Below are 23,691 nucleotides of genomic sequence, written 5' to 3'. Positions count from 1 at the left end.
CCCCAGGCTCCCCAGAAAGCCTGGGAGGGCAAAAAACAGACTTACCGGGCTCATAGGAAGTCAGAAAACAGGTTGTTTCTGGCCTCTGTGGAGGGGAAGGCAGAGTTTTGTGTGGGTCATGCGCAGGGGTCACAGCATGGGGAGGCATTAAATTATGAAGGTGGGCACATGAATATGCACAAGAACGGACGCATGCATGCTTTTGGTACCTGTGGGAAAAAGGTTCGCCATCATTGGTATAGGGGGACTTTCCCATTCTGCCAGAGCTCTCAACTGAGTCCCTCCTGTATCAGTAGCAGAAGGGAGTAGAAGGGAGTCTTGCTGAAAAGCACAGGTTCTTCTTCAACTGAGATCTTTTGGGGCTCTCCTTCATGTATTGTAAGCTAGATAAATCAGGCAGCATCTCCTGCTTAGGGCATGCATGAAAGCAAAGGGAAAAGTTTAAGTTATTGATGCAAACTTTGGGGGAGAGCAGCTGTTGTAGCCTGGAGGGCTGAACAGGGGCAGTAAGGAATGGCTGTCAGCCATAGGAGGACAGCCTATGTTGAATGGAAGGAGGAGAGCTACTGGGAGCTGCATCAGCCAGAGTTGGAGGGAGGGAGAAGCCAGCAATAACTTACTATTGATTATGTTTATTTCAGATTATGTTTCAGATTATATCCCTGGGCACAAATAGGAGGGAGTGAAGCAGAAGCTTCAGGATATCAGTGATTTCTGTCCTTTAACCTCAGCATTCCCAGAAGCCATTTTCTCCTCTTTAGGCTGCTTTTTCTCCAGGGGTCTTCAGAAGGTGGGTCGGGGGGTGCTGTGGCAGGAAGAGGAAGCCAGGCCAGAGGTAAAGGCAACTCATCTGAAGGACGGAAGCAGCTCCGTGTCTGTCTGACTCAGCAGGACTTGCTGTTGTCCAGTTTCTCCTCAGAAATTCATCTTCCTCTTTGAGGCCCAAAGAGCCTGATTCTTCACCAGGTCAAATGTCCACCAGCCAGAACAAGCTCTCTCTGTTTCCTGTGGGGCTCCCTGCACACATTTCATCTGCTTCAGCACCAGCTCTGCCTCAGGCTATTGCCTAGAATAATTGGCAGGCAAGGATAAGCAAGGCAGGCCTCTTTCCAGCAGAGCCATGGGGGCTGGAGGGGGCGGCGAGGCTGGCAAGTTACAAACTAGCAGAGAGAGGAGGGGGAGAATCCATTTTTAAAGATAACCCGAAGGCAAATATAATATTTATACTTGCAGCTTCCTCATAAACCCCCAAAGGTGTCTAATGAGATGGAATTGCAAAATGGTTGTGTCCTATTTGGTGGTTTCTCAGCAGCCAACACAGAGCTTGAATTTTCAACTCTTTAAGTGCTGCAGGCAAAACTCCTGTGAGGCAGGTGGAGATCCAGCAGTCCTCGGGGGATTTGGGCATGGAAATGCCAGGCCAGGAAAATGGAGGAAAAGAGCTGGCAGGGCAATTTTGGCTGGGTGCAGGACATCTCTGCACCTAGCTTCATCCAAATGTCAGAATCACCAAAGGGCTGAGTGGGATGGTGGTGACTCAAGGTCCCTTCTTGAGGTAGGAAACTGGGCTGCAGTGGGCAGCCCCTGCCTGAGCCCACAACTGCCTCCCAATGGGTTCCAATGACAAAGTGCTATGCCTATTAGGAAGCTGGAATCTCCTTCCTGCAATTCTTCTCCCAGCCCCAGAACTAGAAGAGATTGTCAAGAGATGCTAGCACTGCCTGGAGTCTCCCTTGTGGCTGACCTGTTTCTCAGGTGTGGAGGGTGATGGCATCAGGATCAAGCCTCAGCCCCTCCCGTTCTGATGAAGCTACCTGACCTTGGCAGACAGGTAGAGCTACACTTTTATGTTAGGACTTCAAGTTTCATCATTTATACTGTATATTTATATTTATTGAGAAATTTACATACTGGAAAAGATAAATCTAAAGAAAAAGTGAAATATAATGTCTTCTGACCTTCTCTTCAGATATTGATAAACCTATTGTCACCCTTCCTTCCTACTTCTTCTAAAAACCTCTTTAACCCCATATTAAATTCTAATGTTATTTATATATTTTTCTAAACCTATAAGTCATTTCATTTTTTTCTTCTTTTAGTAAAATGTCCACAAAAGGATTCCTGTCTTTTAAAAAGGCATGCGTTGTTTGTTTTCTCCCTGACCAAACAGGTCAGACCTTTCGGCTACTTCTGAGAATTTTACAATCCATTCCTACATTGTGGGAATTTCAATACTCTTCTGCCCTTGTGCATATGATCACCCTGTTGCCATAGGATTTCAAATGTCATTATGCACCTCTGTGGTTAATTTTGTTTATGCTGGCCATGTCCCTAGATGCATTTGTGCAACATGGAGATGCCTTAGACAAGAGTTTCCTCTAAATTAGGAGCAGATTAGTATCATCCTGGGATTCTTTGTGATATTTTCTTTTCAAATGACTTAATGTACTTGGAGCACCTTATTTATTTAACATACTTCTATGCCACCATAGTCAAAATACAAAAAAATACAATATTAAACTAATCACATTAATCACAAATAAAAATGCTTCATTCTGCAAGGATACAAAGAGAACAAAAAGATGGCAGTATCAGGTCAAATTAGGGGAAGGTTCTCTGAAATATCTCTGTATTTACTTTCAAAACACCACATAAAATATTGAGGAAGTTTTACAATAATACTAGAAACCAGCATGGATCTGTCAATAACAAATACCTGAACATTTTTTCTTCTGCTATTGTAGAAGACTGTGAGAAAGCTGTAGACATAGCTTGATTTCAACAAATTATAGTTTACTTATTTGATTTAGGCACCATATAACTCCAATCAACTCTGGGTGGCTCTGGATAAAAAACAATGCAATCAAAAGAATAAACAAAATAATAAAATTTATTAGCAATAAATATATTATGCACACAAGAAGGAGTTCCAACAACCCTAACATAAGTACATAGCAAAATTGACTACATGACAATCTGATTAATAAATCAATTGCATGTGGGCTGGATACCATAACAAATAAGCTGATTCATGCATTGTACTCCAAAATAGTGTTTTCTTGAAAACAGTACTCAAAAATTTCGCATCTAATGCCTTATGAAATTGGAGAAGTTATTGAGTGGATTAACAAGACTTAGTGTGGGGTTCTGTTCTCTTCAATATTTCTGTTAATAAGGTAAATGAAATTATTGAGAGAATGCTTACTGAATTTATATATAGCAAGAACCTGAGTGAGATTTGAACATTTATTTTATATTCTTAGAGAAGGAAATAACATTTGAAATGATTACTCAATTTGTGATAGAACTGGAAATATTCAGAGAAGGAACATAATAGCACTTTTCAAACCCTAATGTCAACTTCCGTGTTGACATTCCATGCATACCGTTGGCAGAGCTGGATCTCAGATTATAGTAGCTAGTTTGAGATGTGTGTATTTATTGGGTAACGTGTTTTATGATACAGAGTGAGGGGAGGAAAGGAAGAGGGGCAAAGTTCAGAAGTAGATAGACAAAGCGAAAAAAATGTCTGCGATTAAGAATTGCCTAATGAAGCTGTTAATAAATCACTAATTTCTGTATAAGAGACATTGGCTCTTATTATGTGTTCGTTACGGCATCATTGGGAACCTTTTACAGACAGACATTTCTTTGCTTTTAAATATCGGTGGTGCTGAGAGGGAACTTAGAAGACCATGGCAAAAGGCCAGCTGTCTGAACAGAGCCTGATTGTTGCCGGCATGCAGCCTGATCTCAGACATCAAAGCCAAGATGGCGAAGCAAGAGGAGATGAGTATGCAATCCCTAAAACAGCTAAAGCTGAGCTCCCACCCCACCCCTATGCCAAGAAAAAGAGAAAGGCCCTAAGTGAGCTAAGAAGAGTGAAAGGGATGCTGGACTGGAATCAAGCCAGGCACCCAAAGCCCCAAATGGAGCCCCTGGGGAGTTCCATAGAGCAAATGGAGGGAGGAATTTGACTGGTTCACCCTTTGTGAAGAAAGGCCATTATGCATGCAAAAGAGAGGGGAGGAGCAGTGGATCCTCTTGAGTTGACGAGAAGCACATGGGAATGCAGCCCCCCTTCTCCACCCATTAGAAGGAAGATGAAACCAGTGCCTCTCCCACGTAGCAGGCAGGCTGGCCAGGGCAGACAATCTCTCCCTCCCTCTGAACTAGAACTAGAACTCCACAAGAGAAGAGCTCCCTAACTGCAAGCTGTAGATGATTTCCTATGACTGCTAGAGGCCAGATTTGAGGAAGTGGAGGAGGACCCGTATGCGGAAGATGAGCTCAGCGACCTAAAGCAGAGGGGTCACCCCATCAAAGAGCACATCCACGAATTTAGGAGAGTCATTGGAAGGCTACCCCCTTTACCAGAGCATCTGTTAGTCTATTTTTTCAGAACAAATCTGGACCAGCAGATTGTCCAAGTAATTGCCTACCGCGACATCCCAAACCGACTCTCTGAGTGGTTCCAAGTAGCAATAAAGGTCGATAGTGGACTATGCACTAACGACATGAGAAAGCCACCCAACACGAAAGAGAGAGGTCAACTCAACCTTAAAACACCTGGCGAAAGGGGACCCACAGCAACCCAGTGGGCCCTGAAACCAGCCCCCCCTTAAAGTCCCCTGAAATGCTAGAGTTGCAGGGGGTGGGCCATATGGCATCCGCATGCACAACCCCAACCCCAATGCTGAGGACAGAGCTGCTACCCAGGGCACGACTGGAACGAGGCTACAAATGGGCCACCCACACATCCCGGAAGGCCCTCCAGGCTGCAGAGGTCCCTCCCCACCCAGATGAAGGGGGGACCCCAGGCAACAATGACCAGTCACCAGAATTATATGACAGTGGCGATGAGGGCAAAAATGACCCAATGGTGGAGAGGACCAATTTGCCCTTTCCTTTTTCCAATACACCTCATAGCCCCAAAGACAGGAAACCAGGTGGATTTTCAAGCTCTAATAGACTGGCTGCACTAGATGCTTGGTCAACCTGACCACAGTCCTGAAAGTAGGGATCAGAGCAAAAAGACTGGCCCACCCAATCCGGTTCAAACAGGTCCACAGGTCACTAATGGGGGGAGCTTATGCCACCCACCTGACTGAACCAGTGAGACTAGAGCTAGTGGATCACTGGGAAGTAATTCAATTCATAATAGCCCCCCCAAATGACAGATGCAGTCATACTGGGACTCTCCTGGCTAGATAAGTGGGGACCAATCATCTGGTACCTGCAGACATAGGATAGAAAAGGGGCCCCAACCCCTTTTCTGACAGCAAGCAGAAAAACCACCCAAGCAGGGAACCCCCAAAGGAGCACACCAGAATATCTGGGAGCTACATCTGATGACACCCCAGAGACCGAACAGATCTCAGGGGAATATCAGGACCTCACAAAAGTACTTAGCGAGACTGAGTGCAACATTCTGCCCCCCCCCTCCCTGAGGCAGATTGTGCCATTGAAATCATCCCCAGGGCAAAACTACCCAAACCCAAACTGTATGCCATGACGCCCCGGGAAATGCAAGAAATGCACAAATACATAGACAAAAACCTAGCTGGAGGGTTCATCGAGCCAGCCAGGCCACGGGTTGCAGCGCAGTCCTCTTCAAGGAGAAAAAGGATGGAACTATGAGACTGTGTGTGGACTTTTGAGGTATAAATTCTGTGTGTGTGCACAACCTATACTCCCTCCCCCTCATGAAGGACATGCTATCTCACTTGACCAAGGGAAAAGTCTTCACCAAACTAGACCTCAGAGAGGCATACTATTGAGTATGGATGAGGGAAGGAGATGAGTGTAAAACAGTGTTCAACTGGCCCCCAAGGAGCTTCCAATTCAAAGTGATGTCTTTCGGACTGCAGGGAGCCCCAGCAGTGTTCATGCAGTTAATAAATGAGGTGCTGCATAAGTACCTCTACAAGGGGGTCCTTGTCTACCTGGATGACATCCTCATCTACACAGAGACTATGAATGACCACATACCCCTGGTCCGACAAGTACTGGAAAAACTTCTGGCAGCCAATCTGTATGTCAAGCTATCAAAATGTGAATTCCACCGTGCACGACTAGACTACCTAGGCTACCGAATGTCAAGTGAGGGAATAGAGATGGACCCAGCCAAAGTACAAGCTGTCCTAGGCTGGCAACCCCCTCACACCCGCAGACAGCTACAAAGCTTCCTAGGTTTCGCAAACCTCTATAGGCAGTTCATCCCCTCCTTTGCAAAGATTGCCAAGCCCATGACAGACCTCTTAAAGACAGGGAGCCCAGAATCAAAACCTTGCCTGGGGCAACCTCTACAGTGGGACCTAACCTGCCAAGAGGCGTTCGAGACGCTAAAATAAATGTTTGCAAAGGAACTGGTGTTGAAGCATCCTGACCCCAAGCAACCCTTTGTGATCCAAGCAGATGCCAGCAACATGACAGTGGGAGCAGTGTTACTCCAAAGAAACAACCAAGGAAACTTATAACCTTGTGCCTACACATCCCACAAGCTCACAGACACAGAGAGACGATGGGCCGCATGGGAAAAGGAGACTTTCACAGTGAGATGGGCACTGCTAACCTGGAGACACCTGTTGGAAGGGGGGCAGAAACCATTCAAAGTCTGGACTGACCATAAAAATCTGGAAGCTCTCAGGACCCCATGGAAACTATCACCCAAACAAGTCCGATGGGCTCAATATTTCAACCGCTTCAACTTTGTACTAAAGCACATTCCAAGATAGAGCAACTTTCTAGCTGACACCCTCTCCCGCATGCCCCAGTACATGTGAATAGGAGCAGGTGGTGGACGCCATCATTCCCTCTACCCAAATAGCCACCCAAGTGACCACCAGACAACAACACCATGACCAGCACAACCAACCAGCAGATGATCTAACTACGAGACTCAAAACAGAACTGCTAGCAGATCCCTGGTTTCGAAACAACCAACAGATCTTGACATAAAGAGATGACCTTGCATGGAAGGGGACGAATCTCTACGTCCCGGAATCTCTACACACCCTAATTCTCCAGAGGAGCCATGATACCAAACCAGCAGGCCACTTTGGATTCCTAAAGACATTACATTTCGCCCAGAGGCAGTTCTGGTGGCCCGAAATAGGGAAAGATGTGGACAGTTACATGAAAAGTTGCACCATTTGCACCAGTAGCAGAGCCAACGAGACCGTGTGAGGAAATCGCAATGGACTTTATAGTAGAGTTGCAATGGACTTTATAGTAGAGTTGCCGAAAAGTGGGGGAAACATGGTGATTTGGACTGTAATAGACCTGTTCTCAAAGCAGGCACACTTCATTCCCTGCAGCAGACTACCCTCAGCTCACAATCTAGCCAAACTGTTCCTGAAACACATCTACCACCTGCATGGAGTACCTCGAAGAATTATCTCAGACAGAGGGGTCCAGTTCACATCTAAATTCTGGAAGGAGCTCCTGTGGTCCATTGGGTCATCCCAGGGCCTTATCTCGGCTTTTCACCCAAAATGGGGGGGGGGGGGGGCAGAGAGACTGAATGCTATGGTGGAGCAGTACCTGAGGTGCTATGTGAACTATCAGAAGTCCAATTGGGCAGACCTTCTGTCTTTCACTGAGGCCGCGTACAATAATGCTGTTCACAGCAGCATGGGACTAACATCGTTCAAAGTAGTGAGTGGCATGGACTTCGTTCCAATGCTTGAGTATCCAAGGGATCCCCCTTCCTCAGTCAGCTTTACTGACTGGATGTCAATGCTAAAAGCTACCTGGGAGAATGTCAAAAAAGCGCTAACTAAAGCAGCACAAACCTATAAGAAACAGGCAGATAAGCACTGAGCTCCGCAGTGACCATTCTTAGTGGGAGAGAAGGTTTACCTCTCCACAAAATATTTGAGGTTAAGACTCCCTAGCAAGAAACTGGGATCAAAGTTTGTGGGACCATTCCCCATAGTAAAGATCATCAACCCAGTCTCAGTGCAACTGAAACTCCCTGACTGCTAGGGAGGATACACCCAGTATTCCAGAGTAGCCTCTTAAAACCCGTGGTCATATCCACTCTGAGACCACTGCCCCAGGAGTCCCTGCGGCCAATGGTCATAGGGGGGCAAACCCATTATGAAGTTCAATGAATCCTTGATTCAAGATGGCATAGGAGACAACTCCAGTACTAAATCAAGTGAAAGGACTATCCCTTGTCAGAGGCATATTGGGTAAAGAGTAGAAATATCCAGGCTGATTGACTTATAGAAAGATTCCATGAAAAAAATCCAAACAAGCCTGGGGGGAGGACATAGCCTTGAATCCTATACTTGTACTCAAATTATTTTTGCTCACATATATTGCTTTTGAAAAGTGAGGGGAGCCAGATGTCAACTTCCGTGTTGACATTCCACGCATACCATTGGCAGAGTTGGATCTCAGATTACAGTAGCTGGTTTGAGATGTGTGTATTTATTGGGTAACATGATTTATGACACAGAGTGAGGGGAGGAAAGGAAGAGGGGCAAACTTCAGAAGCAGATAGACAAAGCAAAAGAAATGTCTGTGAATAAGAATTGCCTAATGAAGCTGTTAATAAATCATTAGTTTCTCTATAAGAGACATTGGCTCTTATTATGTGTTCGTTACGGCATCGTTGAGAACCTTTACACCTAAATGGTTTTCACAGGAGCAGGCCAAGCCCTTTTTGAATCATTCCAAACTGGATGACACACATGAATGAATTTTATCCTGCCCCACAGACCCATAGCCACTCCATCTATACTATCTATAAAACATTTTATATATGTTGTCTCTTACATTATAACTTGGAATATCTTTCACCCAGCAGTGTCATATTATTGTTAACTAGGAGCAGAGTGCATCAAACTTTTATGTGTTTGGTGAGCATCATCAAGCGCTTTGCGTGTCACAGACCAGATGACCTGTAGTTGTTTGATCCACTCAGATAGGGAAGGGTATTGTGGTTTTTCCTGGGGCAATTCAGGGATAGGCACAAAATCCTGACCAAAAACTACTTTGAATGGGGTGAACCCTATGTATGGAGTTATTATACATGACCTCTGCAAAAGGCAATAGGTCGGCCCAACTATACTGTTAATAATAGACATAGTAGCTGAGGTACTGCTCTAGAACCGAGTTAGCCTGTTCGCAAGCCCCATTTTTCCGTGGATGGTGGGTGGAGCTTAGACCTTGGGCAGAGCCTAACATTTTTAGGAACTTCCTCTAAAAATGGGAGATGAACTGGACTCCCCTGTCTGTAATAATGCATGGTCCACTTCAGGGGCCGGCTAGGTTTTGGCTTTGCCACCCCATTTGACTTTAGGAGACTCGTAATGGGCAATGCAATACTAGTGAATGAAGGGATGAATTGGCAGTAAAAATTGGCAAACCCTAAGAAACTTTGTAGCTGCTTGCAGGGGGGGTTGCCCACTCCGTGACAGCTTGGACTTTCTCCAGGTCCATCTCAATACCCTCCTGTGAAATGTGGTAATCAATTTTTTCCTGATGAAATTCACAGACACTTTTGTATAAAGTTTAGTGGCCCTGAGTTTTTTAGGACTGAGCGCGCGAGTTTCACATGTTCCTCTAAAGTTTCTGTATATATGAGGATGTCATCGAGATAAACACCCCCTATACAGATGTTCATGCAACACCTCATTTATCAACTGCATAAACACTGCCAGTGCCCCCTATACAGGATATAGTTAAATAAAGGAGGAATAAGGATAACAACATATATATATAGATATGGGTATAACATAAGGAAACTGGATGCAAATTGTAAACAGTGATTTGGAAAAGAGCTTTAGAAAATTTTGTTGTTAAATATTATGGATGTTTAGCTAGAATAGGACATAAGGATTCAGTGTTAATGGAGGATTTTAGAAATAGTAATTGAAAGGCCAGTATGTGGTTATCTATTAAATCTTGGTATATTTTATGATGAAGGACGTTTAAACAATTATAGTCAAATGAAAATGGAGATATGATGATGGTAACATGTATAAATATTTGAGTTAAAATACTTGAGTTAATATGAATTATGTTTGTTGACTGTGGAAGAGATGCACGAAAGTCTTTTTGTAACCAACTGATACACTTTCTACAGCATGTAAAGAAGGATATGTTGTGTCTGTTTTGAAAATAAAAAATAAAAAATAATATTTAAAAAAACTTCCCACACAGTCAAAGTTAGTTATCAGTAAGAAGAAGTGCTTTTTTTTGGAGTTAAGATATATTAGTTGGAAAGACTTTAAGCAGAATAAATCCTTCAGAATAAATCCATCAAGGTATTTGGTTTCTATTTCAATATTATTTATGTTCTCAAGATTTCTTTGCCTTTTCCAGGTTTGATTTATGGCTGTTGGTTAGATAATTTTTCTTTCATCTCTTCCATACCCCACTGTTCCTTTTGCTTTGATAAGAAGTCAGCATCTTGTCAGCCATATTATAGACTGTCGCCCTGACTCCAATTCAAAAGACAAATCTCCGACCTGCGAGGGACCTGTTGCCTCCCTCTGGGTCTGGTGAGATGCTGTCCTCTTCACACACACCCTCCAGGGGAGATGTTCTGATCCAAACAGATCTCGGAATTGGTTTGTCAGACAGGGTTCATGTGAGGCTCTTGGGAGCCCACACCCCCCACATCTGTCCAGCTGAAGAACTTCCTATCGACTCCCAAAGGTACTTTTTTGAAAGGCAACTGGATTTTGTTTCTCCTTGAAGACATTTCACTTCTCATCCAAGAAGCTTCATGAAAGCTTTTGAGAAACTAAATGTCTTCAAAGGAAAAACAAAGTCCAGCTGCTTTTAGAAGAAAGCACCTTTGGACATTCATTCTGTTTGTTAGTATTTCCAACAATTCCTCAAGTTCTTTGTAATATTGAGCACTCGGCCCATCTGGATAGGCCTAGTGCTTTCCCAAGTTTGATTTGCCTTATTGCCTTTTTTTAGACTTGCTCTTCTTGTCTTTGGTGAAGCCCAGTCCGATGAGGCCATTGAAAACCAGCTGTGCTTAACTGTGGTTCAGAGCCTATCCAAACTAATCAGATTGACACAGTAGGAACATTGACACAGTAGGAACATCTAACAATTATAGATAGTCCTCAAGTTATGCCACAAATTTCTGTTATTAAGTGAGATGTTTGTTAAGTAAGTTTTGCCCCATTTTGTGACCTTTCTTGCCTCAGTCATTAAGTGAATTGCTGCAGTTGATAAGTTATTAATCTGGTTGTTAAGTGAATCTGATTTTTCCCATTGACTTTGCTTGCCAGGAGGTTGCAGAAGGGGACTTTGGGACACAGAAACAGTCATAAGTATGAGGTAGTTGTCAAGCATCTAAATTTTGATCACATGATCATGGGGATGCTGCAATGGTCATAATTGTGAAAAACAGACATAAGTCACTTTTTTCCATGCTGTTGCAACTTTGAACAATTACTAAATGAACTGTTGTACGTCAAGGACTCCCTGTATCTTCAAATCTTTCTGGCATACCTCAAGCAGGTAGGGAATTCTCTCCATTTTCTCCAAATCTGCTTGAGTTCTCATCTGACTGAAGATGCTCATTGCTACTCTCATTGCATGTTGCTACATCAGTCAAGTTTTTGCTAAGCAAACTGGGATGGTTCAAGGATTGTTGAATTTGATACTATTAAAAGTTGGTCCCAACGATTGCTCTTTTTTCTTTTTCCCTTGTTGCCTGTTTTAGGACCCTGCTGTTTTCTCTCAAAGACAGCAGATATTGACTCGAGACTTTTAGAAATTAATTTTGTTGCATTTCCCAGTAGGAGACAGATAGAAAGACTTCATGGAATAATTTATAATATCACAATTATTGGCTCTGACAAAACAATGCCTTAAAAATGCACGAAAGTAAGTTGTGAGATACACAAATGGCTGAACCTTGCCAGAACTAGACCGGCAGATTCTCTCTCTGCCCAGCCAAAAAAATTGTGTCAGCATTTAGTCCCTACTTCTTGGAATGCTGTTACATTTAATTTTGGTCAGTTTGAAGTGCACTGATGAACTCAAGGCTCCTTTGCCCAGAAAACATGATCATAAACCATGTACTTCTTAGATTTTGGAAGCCAGTTCTCTTCCTGCCCATTTATCTAGTTGGCATCTCCCTTGGCTCCAAGCCTGCTGTGAGAGACATGAACTAAAATTATACATACACGTATTTAAAACACCTGAAGCAAATGCTTTCGATGTACTATGGCGTTATCTCAAAGAGTTGTTTCACTCTCATTGAAGGCAGGAGAACCAAACTTGACACAGAAACAAACCGAAGGTAAAACATACATCTAAATAAGAATTGTGTGCATTTGTATGCCTTCAAGTCAATTGACTCCTAGTGGCTGCCTGGACAAGATCAGTTTGCCTCAGAAGTTTGGGTGCTCCATCACTGGAGGCTTTTAAGAAGAGATTGAACAGCCATGTGTATGAAATGGTATAGGGCAGTGATGGCCAACCTTTTACATCACAGTGTCCCAACCTGTGTGCCGGAAATGGCACACAAAACCATCCTGCTTGGACAGTGGTGGGTTCCTGCCAGTTCTAACCTCTTCTATAGAAGAGGTTCCACAAATCTACCATGCCGCTTAGAACCGGTTCCAGCTCCCTCCCCCGCCTGTCTGCACCATACTTGCCCCACCCGCCACTCACTGATTGGCTGCTCAACAATCGCCCTGCCCGCCTCTAAGAGTCCTATCTAAACCTTAAAGTCTTAAAGCTGTCAAGTTTGAACACCCCTGGGGGTTTTTTCTAAAGGGTTAGGGGTGCAAGGGTCTTGTAACTTGACAACTTTAAGACTTGCACACTTCAATGCCAGAGGGCCTGAGCCAACATGACTGGAGGAGGAATTCTGGGAGCTGAAGTCCACAAGCCACTCCCATCCGGTCACATGGCTAGCAAGCCACCCTCACCTGGTCACATGGTCAGCAAGCCACTCCCACAAAGCAGGCCACACCTACAGAATAGGTTCTAAAAATTTTTGAAACCCACCACTGCGCTTGGACCACATGGCCTTGCTGGGCTTCATGCATGTGGGAGTGTTGAAACATGGAAGAGCAGCATTCCGGCGCACCTGCACATACCTGCACCCAAGCTTCCAGTTTCTGGCATGGGCATGTGCCTGAGTAACTGCTGGCCATCACACATGCGACAGAAACCCACGAGTTTGGGTGCCGGTGCACACATGCGTGCCAGAACGCTGCTCTTACGGGTTTTGGCACTTCTGCATGCATAAGAGGAGCCAGTGAGGTCACGCATCCCTCATGAGATGACAATGCATGCTGTTTCCGGTACATGTGGCATAGGTTCACCACCACAGTTATAGGGGGTTTGGAACAGGGGGCTGCACTAGAAGTCCTCCAAGGTGCCTTCCAACTCTGTAATTCTAAGTCCTTTCTTGGCAAGATTTCAGGAGTAGAGACTGCCAGCATCTACTTTGCTTGTTTGCTATCAGCTACCATAGAAACAGGGAGGGTGGGAGCTTGTGGTGCTGGAGGAGTATAATGAAGGGAGTTATGTTCTCACCATCTTCTGCACATGCTTATGGCTCATGTTTGGGTTTGGTCAAGATCAACCGTCTTTGCATACCAACTGAATGAGGCCAATTGAAGATGAATCCCACAAGACACCTTTGGGAGATGCAGATTGGACATTGGGTTGGGGTAACTGTGGGGAGGGTCCTGGGTAAAAGTTTGATATGTACACGTTTGAGCCTTTTTGTCTCAGATCTGGCTTTTCTTTCTCTGCTTTCATTTCATATCCAGTAAAAGTACTTTTATCTCTACTCAAATGGAGTTGGGGCCTTTCTTCCTTGGTTATTGAAAGAGGCATGCCTGACAGGTTTGTCCTTGACTCCTCCCTAGAGCTGAAGGAGAGTGACCAGCTCAAGGTCATCCAACTGCTCTAGGTTAAGGTAAGATTGGAACACAGTTTCTCAGTTTCTTGCCTGGTACCTATTACATTACAGTACCTTACCCCAAGATAGCTTAATGAACATAAATTATAAAGTTGATCTCAGAGCTTTCCACAACAAGTACTTGTTGCATCTATATAAAAGCCTCTTTCCTACAACCTCTCTCAAACTTTAATAAATAGTGTATTTATTAAAAATATGTGGGGGAACTTTTAGAACTTGGTCTTTCCAGTATTGCTTGCAACACTAACATTAATATACGGAAAGTGTTTAATAAAATATTCATAAAATTACTGGTCCTCAATAGTTAAAATAGCTAACATGGTAAGAGTAAAAAAAAAAAGAGCAAACCAACCAACCAATAATAATAATGTATTAAATGCACATAGTACCGGACTCCCATTTCTGGCCAGTTAGGGACATTGCTGAAGGAATCTTGTTAGGCTGACTTTAAATGGTGTCCTTGACAGCAACCAAGTCCACAAATGGAGGCACTGCAAAACAACTACAAAACCCTCTTCTCCAATGTGTGCAAATGACACACTTTGAGAAGGCTCATTGATTATGTGCCATCAAGTGGTTGAGGATCTGTCCCCAATCTACTCCTTCAAGTCTTCCAACAGTGCAGACATTGCCACTGTATTAAGCCCCTCCCCCTAGCTGCCAGTCATCATCTTTTCTTCCCAGAATCAGAGTTTGCGCTAACAAGCTGAATTTTGGCACAAGGTATTTGAAATAAGATAACTGGAGCCCTGCCATTGCTGCCTTGAAGAATTCTGAGTTCATTTGTTCAATGCTTCATCGCCTAGTTTTCTTGTCCATCAGACAAGACCAACACCAGCTTTCCAACACTCTTTCCATCTCTGTTATGCTATTTTCTGGGCACTTCCCACAGCTTGAAGATCTTTCTATAATCATAGAAGCACTTGGTGCCATCTTAGTGAGGTAGTCCTAGTTGAAACGTAACCAAATAAACTAATTCCACTTTATTATAAGGTTACATCAACAGAATCTTGCAAATCTAGCAAATTTCTCTCTCTACTGTCCAAGAAACTAGGGAGCCCTTCTGAGACATTTACACTGCTGGAATGCTTTCACAGGCTCAGCTGCCTCTTGCTTGAGTGTTTCCCCTGGCTATGGTTCTTCCTCTTGCCTGCCAAGGTCATTTCTGCATACCCTCACATTGCCTTAACCTTCATCCTCCCTCCCAGGTTCTCAGGGGAAACTGAACATGAAGTGCAGCTGTGTCCCTTGCTTCTTCTCCCCCAGATTACAGGCGGCCTCCCACAACCCAGACACATCTCAAGGGAATTTCTGCCTTCCGATCAGAAACTTTTGCCTTCCTACACGTTCTGCTTGCCTGATGTAGAAGGATCTGGGTAATTTCCCCTGTCTTATTTGACTACTATAACATAGAACATCTCTTGCCCATTTTGGCCAGCCTCAAACCTACACAAGACTAGTAATTCTTGAAGACTTGCCAGGGTGACTTGTCAGTTTGTCAGGTGTCAGTCATGAAAATGGTGCACCAGTCACAGATCTTTAACAGATTAACAGAGTTGGAAGGGACCTTGTAGGTCATCTGGTCCAACTGCCCTGCCCAAGCAGGAGAACCTATACCATATTTGACAGATGACAGTCCAATCTTTTTTTGAAAGCTTCCAGTGATGAAGCTCACAACTTCTTCTTTTTTTAATTTTTTTAATTGAACAAAAACAGACACACAAAAGAATAATCCTTCATTACATCTTGTAGAATGTGTGTCGATTGGTTACAGATAACTTTCGTGCATTTCTTCCACAGTCATTACTTATAGTTCATATTAGATTATACACTTTAAGTCAAAAATCTTCATATATCTTACTATCAATGTACCACAATTCTCATTTGACTACAATTATTTCAACATGCTTTTACCTCAAATCATTCATACTTAAAGACACAACCACATAACATTACACCTTTATAGCATCTTTTAAGTAAAAGTCAATTAATAAAGTTTCTAAGCCTTCCCCCCCTTTTTTTCCAACTCACTGATTAAAATGTATATCCGTTACTTTTGCCAATACCATAACATGTAAATATTGTTAAACAATGACCATTAACATTTCCTTGTTATTATTATAATTGGCTAAAAATCATTTACTATTTATGTCCCATCTCCTCTCGTCAGACCCCCCCCCCAAAAGAAGAAACCTTACGCCTTTATAACAATATCTAAATAAAAATTTGTTAATAAAATTTTATAGATCTTTTTCCCAAGTCACAATTTGCAATTTATATCCAAATTTTTTTTGGTAGATTACCATACATGTATATATCATTAGGCTATATCCATTATCATTTCCTTATTGTTATTATAGTTAATTAATTGTTAGTGAATAAACATTTGATAACAATCAAAAACAATCCAAGAGTTACAGAATTCCTACTTATTAGTCACCAAAATCAACTGATTTTTTATTATCAACTTTCATTATCAACCTATATCTTTTCAGTAACAAAAAATCTTATCTTTATTGCCAATTGTCATGTAAGTCTTCTTTTTATCTCCTTTATAAGGTTTTTATAGACTTCCCTCCGCATTTTGAACTCACTGTTTAGGATTTATATCCAAGTTGCTTTTGCCAATACCATAGCATGTATATATTGTTAAACAATGTCCATTATCATTTCCTTGTTGTTATTATAATTGGTTAAAAATCATTTACTTCTTTATTTATCTTATTTATCTTATTTATAACGTTTTTATAGGCTTCTCTCATCACTTTGTTGCACGAAGGGTCTCTCAGATAATCTCATTGCCCACCAGTTGCTACTAAAATTAACTTGTCTTTGGTTGTCTGTCAGATTTTTCACTAAAAACTCCTCTCAGGTCCCAATACAGTTTCGGAATCTTTTCTTCTCCCTCAATTCTCCCTCAATTCTGACCCCTGGCAGCCAAAGCGGGGCTGCAGCCAGCAGGCTCCGGGGAAATGCCCTCCCTGTCTGGAGCTGTGCTCGTGCGAATGCGCAGCCATCCCTCCCTCCAATTTATGCGAGGGTTCCATTTACGAAGCCAGGGGAGGCCCAAAATCAGGGGTCTGTCCATTCCAGGAGCCACAATAAAAGAGATCAATTCTATGTGGGTGCCCATTTTCATCTCTAGAGGTTCAGTATAGAAATGGGCCGGGTCACCCACTGCTATGGACCCATCTATTTGGCAAAACACAATAGGGGTTTTCAAAGTCCTTAATTTGAGGCCCAGTTTTTCCACCATTGCAGGGTTGATCATACATCTGGAACAGCCCGAGTCAAGGAGGGCAGGAAGCTGTTCTGACACCCCATCGGGCGGTACCCTTAATTCTATTGGGATCAGCATGGGGCCTTTATTTGAACTCACCCAGCGAGGCGAGGCATCGTCATCAGAGTCATCAGAGGAGCTGGCAGTGGCGTCAGCTTCTTCCTCCACATCCTGCCTGAAGCGCGGCGTGGTGGTATCAGCAGCGAAAGCAGCCTCTTTCTTCTTCTTGTCTGGGGCCTTGCTTGTCTTCCCTTCCCTCTTGGCAGGGGGTGGGGTGGTTGTGGGAAGTTTAGCGCAGCACTCTGGGGCGCGGTGGCCTCCCCTCCCGCAACGGAAGCATGTGAATGGCTTGACTTTGCCGGTGGAGCTTCCCTTTCCTTCACTCCTGATTCGGAAAGGGGGCTTCTGAGTTTGGGGGGGTGATTTTCCTGCTTTCTCTTCCCTCGCATGTTGAAGTCTAATCAAATCGAGCTCAATGTCTGCTGCATTTTCATACCAAGCTGTAACACGCTTGGGAAGGTGTCTGTTAACACATTGTTGATAAATGTCCTCATTCAATCCTAATGCAAATTGGTCCAAAAGGGCATCCTGAGACCAGCCTCTCATATAAGAAGAGAGTTGTTGAAACTCCTGAATATACTGAGTCACCGGTCTATCTCCCTGCCTGAGGGTCATAAATTTCAACTTTCCCCGTTTCTCAATTAGGGGGTCATCAAATCTTCTCTTAAACACAGTCATAAAAGCGTCAAAATTCCTCAGGAGGGGGGAATTGCTTTGGTGCAGGCTCATCATCCATTCGGCCGCCTCTTCCTCCAAAGCAAGTAACACCATTCGCACTTTCATTTCATCCGATTCTAAATTGGGTCCATAAATTTCCATATAGTTATAAACTTGTATAATGAAGAGACCCAGTTTTTGGGGATTCCCGTCATATTTTACAGTTAAGGGAGGGACTTTTGCCATTCTGCATCTTCTGGGGGGCCCCCCTGCTCTGACAACTGCCCTGGCTGGGGGGGGGGGAAGCTGTTTCTGGGTTAGTTTGCTCCCATCCTCCCTCGGCCTCTTCACCCTCCCTAAATTTTTGCATAGAGTACCTTTGTTCAAAGTCTTCCGTTTGGTCTCTTTCTCGGGGTTTTCGTTCGGGCAAGATTTCTTCCAATTCGACTGGCTTCGCCCTTTGTTTTCTCCTGGTAACTCCAGCATCCCAACTTTCGCTGTCCTCTTTTTGCCCCACATTCAAGGACCATCGAGGGGGAATCACAGGGTCCGCTATTCCTAGTCCAGCCATTCTTCCAGGTAATGATGGGTCAGCGGTTTCCCTTTCAATCTCTTCATCGCTTGCTCGCAAAGACATCTTCCTCGTTTCTTCTTGTAAGAACACCCCCCACGGAAGGTTGAAATCTCCTGGTGGGGTGTGAGTGAGACTTCGCTTACTGTCAGAACCTCTCCATTAGATAATTAGGAAAGAAGACCACGAGACTCCATGCGTAGAAATCGTGTACTTTTACTAATTATAAATGATTAAAGGCATAGCGAAGCGAAGTCTGATTATTTAGGCGCGAAAGCGATTGATATATAGAATAGCCCATTCCCCACCCCTTGGCATCACAGCTACAGTCCAATCATAATTCTCCCAAGTGTCAGGTGTGAGATAACTTCAAAAGGCATCATGAAGATGGAATGTCGGTGCCGTTAGTCCTGGCGGGAATCTCCTACGCATGCGTAGTCAGACAGGCAGCTGAACTCCAGAACCTTCCTCCAGCACAATGAGTAACCCCTCCCAAATACCATGCCCTCCCTCCCCGTTTCATGGCAGTCGAAGCAACAGCAAAGCAGAGGCTGACAGTCAATCTTGCTTCTGAAAAAAATTCTCTTCTTATGTCTATCATCATTAGTATTTTTTTTCCTTCTATGTCCTGGAATCTGGGGTAGAGCTCCAATTCGTCAAATTCCCTTTTCCATATTCCCTTCTTTCACCCACATTTGCTCCATTAATAAATTCATCTATTGTCTTATCTTTATCTTCTATATCTTCATTCTCTCCTTTAATTTTTGGGGCTCCAACCCCATCATCTTTTGCTGTGAGGAAGACATCTTTCCAACTTCTTCTCAATTCTCCCATATCCTTCCAATAGATTTTGATTCCAGCCAAGATATTTTAGAATTTTAAGGTTTCCTCATCTAAGCATTGATCCATGTTTCCAAAACAGAAGAGAGAGAGAAAAAAAACCTAATAGCGACTGCCACTCTAGCCTTCCAGGCCTCTCTTATTTTTCATTTTAAATTTATTTGAACACAAGTTCTTTTATGCTCTTCAAAGGGGAAGGGTTCTGTTTCCCTGCCAAAATAATTCTCAGAGGCACCTGTGAAAACAATTCATGCCCTTGGTTCTTTATCAGTTTCTGTAAACAAGTTGCAAAACCTTCAGCTACAAAGTTAGTGAAGTCAAATAAGGAAAGAAGAGAGATACCTTGTTTCAAAAACCCCAGCCTCTGACCTCTGAGTAGCAGTTGATTTTCACCTTCTATAGGGAACAAAGTTCTTTAGATTTCTTTTAGTGTGGTTTAATAACAAGTAGTAGGAAGAATTGTTAAAATAAGAAGGAAGGTTTTAATCTAGAAGTCAAAAAATAAAGCAACAAGAAGCAGAAGAAAAAAAATCAATCTGTTCACTTTAAGAGGAGAGATGAAGATGAAGAATGTTACGAGCACTTCAATCCACAAAAAAATAGTTACAAAAACAAAAACTTTCCACAGCTATCCAATTAGGATTATTTTCACCGCTCAGTTCTTTTGTTTAAGGATCTAATTTGGCTTTAAAGAAACATTTCTTTGGGCAGTCTTTAGCAAAATAGAAAAAATACCTCACCAGATGGACTCCCTTTCTCTTTTCACTTCCTTCCTTCCGGAGCATCCCAATTTCATCAGCCTAGGGGCAGCCTGTTTACTGCTGGCTTGAAGCACTTCCCTTGGGTCTATCAGGGCTTTTGCGATATCCCTGAGACCAACAAGGCTTTGTCTTCCTTATCACTGTCTCTACGGGATGGTTTAGGTCTCAATGGACCCTCCAGCGGCAAAAGTGTCAATGGCGGTTTCGGAGTTCGGAGTATCAAGACCGCACATTGTAACATCGCGACATGGCTCTCACAACTTCTGAAGGCAACCTCTGTTCCATTGATTGATTGTTCTTATTTAAAATTTAAAAATCCTTCTTATTTCTAGGTTGAATCTCTCCTTGTTCAGTTGTCTGGCCTTTGCATGCTTTGGAAAATAGCTTGATCCCTTCCTCTCTGTGGCAGCCCCGCAAATATTGGAAGAATGTTATCATGTATCCCCTGGTCCTTCTCTTCACTAGACTAGCCATGCCCAGTAACTGGACTTCAAATTGTCAGGTTTCCTTCATGTACTGAACTCAAAGGTATTCCATTTCCTTAAACAACAAATTTATTTAGATACATCATCTTGACACAAACTGGTGAAAAGCCAGTACTTAAGGTTCCCACACGTTCCACCCCACTTTAAAGTAAAGGTTTCTTATTTTTCCAAAACAATATGTCACACTATCCAATCAGGATAAGGACTGGTTGGTAGGAAACTTCTCTCCTCCTCCTCTGGCCAGCCAACCATTAGAATGTTTCTGACTCATTGGCTAACTATCTTGTTTTGGCTGAAGACTTCATCCACCTATGCTCTCCCACTTCAGCTCCAAACTGTGTCAACCGGAATGCATGAGAGAATAACCCATAATAGAAACAAATCCCCAACAGGAAAGGAACCTGCCATTGTCTGGTCAGATTCAGGCTTGACAGGCTTCCCCCCTCAATTGGAGGAACATTTCTGCAATAAACAAAGCTGTCAGATCCCTAAAAGTGATACTACCATTCAATTGGGAGGAGGGGAGCCTCGGAGTTAAATCATTAGCTGTAACAACTGAGTTTTACAACTTTACAACTGGTTTCCTGTCACCAGAAGACTGAAGGTCCCAACATCGCTGGAGGGATGTTTATGATAGCCATGTGGGATATCTTACTTTAATGTCTAACTAGAGATAGCCATGGGAACGTGTGCTTTATTGACTCCAAGGGCAGAAGAGTTAAGGAAGCATCTTCACACCTGTGTATTGGTCAGAATCTGCATTTGGACAAAGGGGAGGGGTCATTATCAGCTTAATCCCATTTGTATGGCCTAAAGGTTTTCAGATGGTGCTTTGCTTCTAATGGTTTCCATCCTGCTTGATTAAAGGTTCCTTTTGAAATAATCCGTTTCAAGAGTCTTTACTTTCTAAAGTTAGGAGAGGAGTCATTACATAAATCAACATCTCTCTGCAAAGTGAGAGCCAACATTTTACTCTACCGAGAGGACCCAACAAACCATGTCTGAGCATAACAGCAAACAAGGGGGAACTGACTGCTGGAGGGAGATGGAAACCCCTCCCCCACAACCAGAGACCTACTCCTTGTACCCTGGCAGAGAGAACGAAGTGAGCTTGGAGGACCCCAAAAAGCCACATTGGTCAATCGGAATTGGGGCAAAAGAAAGCTGGGAAGGGAGAACCAGGGGAGTCACTCTTACCCAAGGTAGCCGAAAACCAGGGTGCAAATTGGAGTTAGAAACCCCTTCTGACCTGGAGGAACTAAATGAAGACTCGCTGAGAGAGGATCTCTGAAGAGGCATGTAACCCAGTTGGTGATGGAAATTTTGGAAAATCTCAACATCCGGGGGGAGCCAGACCGGCAACCGAGAAGCGGTGAAAGGGCGGCAAACGGGGATGACGCCAGGGGAACCAACCCCCCTCTGGTCCCTGCTTATCAAGCTGACGGCACAGCAGCAACAGCTAGGAACCCAGAAAACCCTCCCCCCAGTTGGCGCATGGGTTGGGGGGCCACTCCTAACCAACCCTGAAACCTGCAGTTAGAAAGGAAAACTCCTTCCCTGGGGGTAAAATTTGATGGGAATCCAAAAAAAATGGGATTCTTTGTGGCACACGTGCTCACCTACAGTACATGCCAGAATATGGGTGTGATTTTCGAACCCAAGGAGCCTGAGTGCGAGTGGTCACCCTAGCCCTGGAAGGAGCCGCCGCCAGATGGATGGTGACTTTACATGATGCCGATGCACTAGAACCGCAGGACTTTGATCGTTTCATGATGGCCCTGCGACGACGGTTCAAGGACCCCCATGCAGACTGCAAAGCACGCGATCGCATTAAAGTTGTGAAGCAAGGACGCCAGCCAGTGGCAGAGTATACTGAAGAATTCTGAGACCTGGCATGTCATGTGAACTGGCCAGACTATATCCTGGTAAGATGGTTCAAGAATGGGCTGAGTGATGACCTCTACAATGCTTGTGTGGCCCAAGGTGCCCCAACCCATCTACATGAGTGGTATCTTATTGCTGAAGAGGCAGAGATCGACATGACCAGAAATCAGTACCGGGCAGAACGAATGTGGAAGAAATCCCCACCCCAATGGAAACAAGAACCTTTTAAACCACAAATGACACCTTCTCCAAAATCCTTAGTTTGTTTCAAGTATGGAGAAAAGGGGCACTGAGCTGCAGAATGCTGTTCTCAGGCACTGGCTAAGAAACCAGATCGCCCATTGGGGGGGAAATCTACAAAACCTGGCCAGCAGAAAGGAGATGGCCCTGAGGAGTAGGGAGACCGTAGAATTTCCACCCCCTCCCTTCTTTGAGGAGGAAACCCCAGCTTCGCAGCAGGAGGAACCATACTCATCTGAAAGCGAACCAGAAGATGAACCACTGGTAAGCAAACCAATTAAACCGCTTACCTTGCCCCTGAGACTGTTTATCCCCAACTGGGAGAGGGGGATGAAAATCTCAGCTTTAATGGACTCGGGGTACACCCGCTGTTTGATCAGCCCAACCCTGGTAAGGAAGTTGAGGATTAATGTAAGGAAACTGAAAAGCCCCATAGCTTTTCGCCAACTAGATGGGTCAATAGCAGGGGGGGAGCCAGCTTCATTTGCCACTGAGCTGCTACAGATAGGCATCAGAAGCCACGAGGAAATGCTTACATTTATAGTGGCGCCTGGCATGGAATGGCCACTAGTTCTGGGTCTTGAATAGCTGAAAAAATGGAACCCCAAAATTAATTGGAAGCAAGGCACCATAATAAGATTATCATCTCCACCCATCCAGTTCCAGCCACGTGCAGAGACAAAGGATAACCCTGACTTTCTAGAAAGAATATTAAAGTTCTTCCTTACCAATATTGGGCTTTTTCTTAGCTGTGCATCCCACTGAAGTCCATAGTGGTGGATGACTCCTTCTCTGGGAAATCTGCCTTTTTTCTCCCCTTCACTTGTACTTTTGACAGCTATCTGTAGAATTCAGAAGATCTAGGAACAAAAAGTTGCTTACGGCATTAAATATTTACATAGCGATGTTAGAAAGGTGTGTGTAAATTATAAATAATGTAAGGCTGGATGGGTTTTGGTTAGAGCTAAGAGACCCAAATTGTATCATCATAA

This window comes from Thamnophis elegans, chromosome 12 (genome assembly GCF_009769535.1).
Source record: "Thamnophis elegans isolate rThaEle1 chromosome 12, rThaEle1.pri, whole genome shotgun sequence".
Lineage (NCBI taxonomy): Eukaryota > Metazoa > Chordata > Lepidosauria > Squamata > Colubridae > Thamnophis > Thamnophis elegans.
This window is presented reverse-complemented; position numbering follows the sequence as displayed.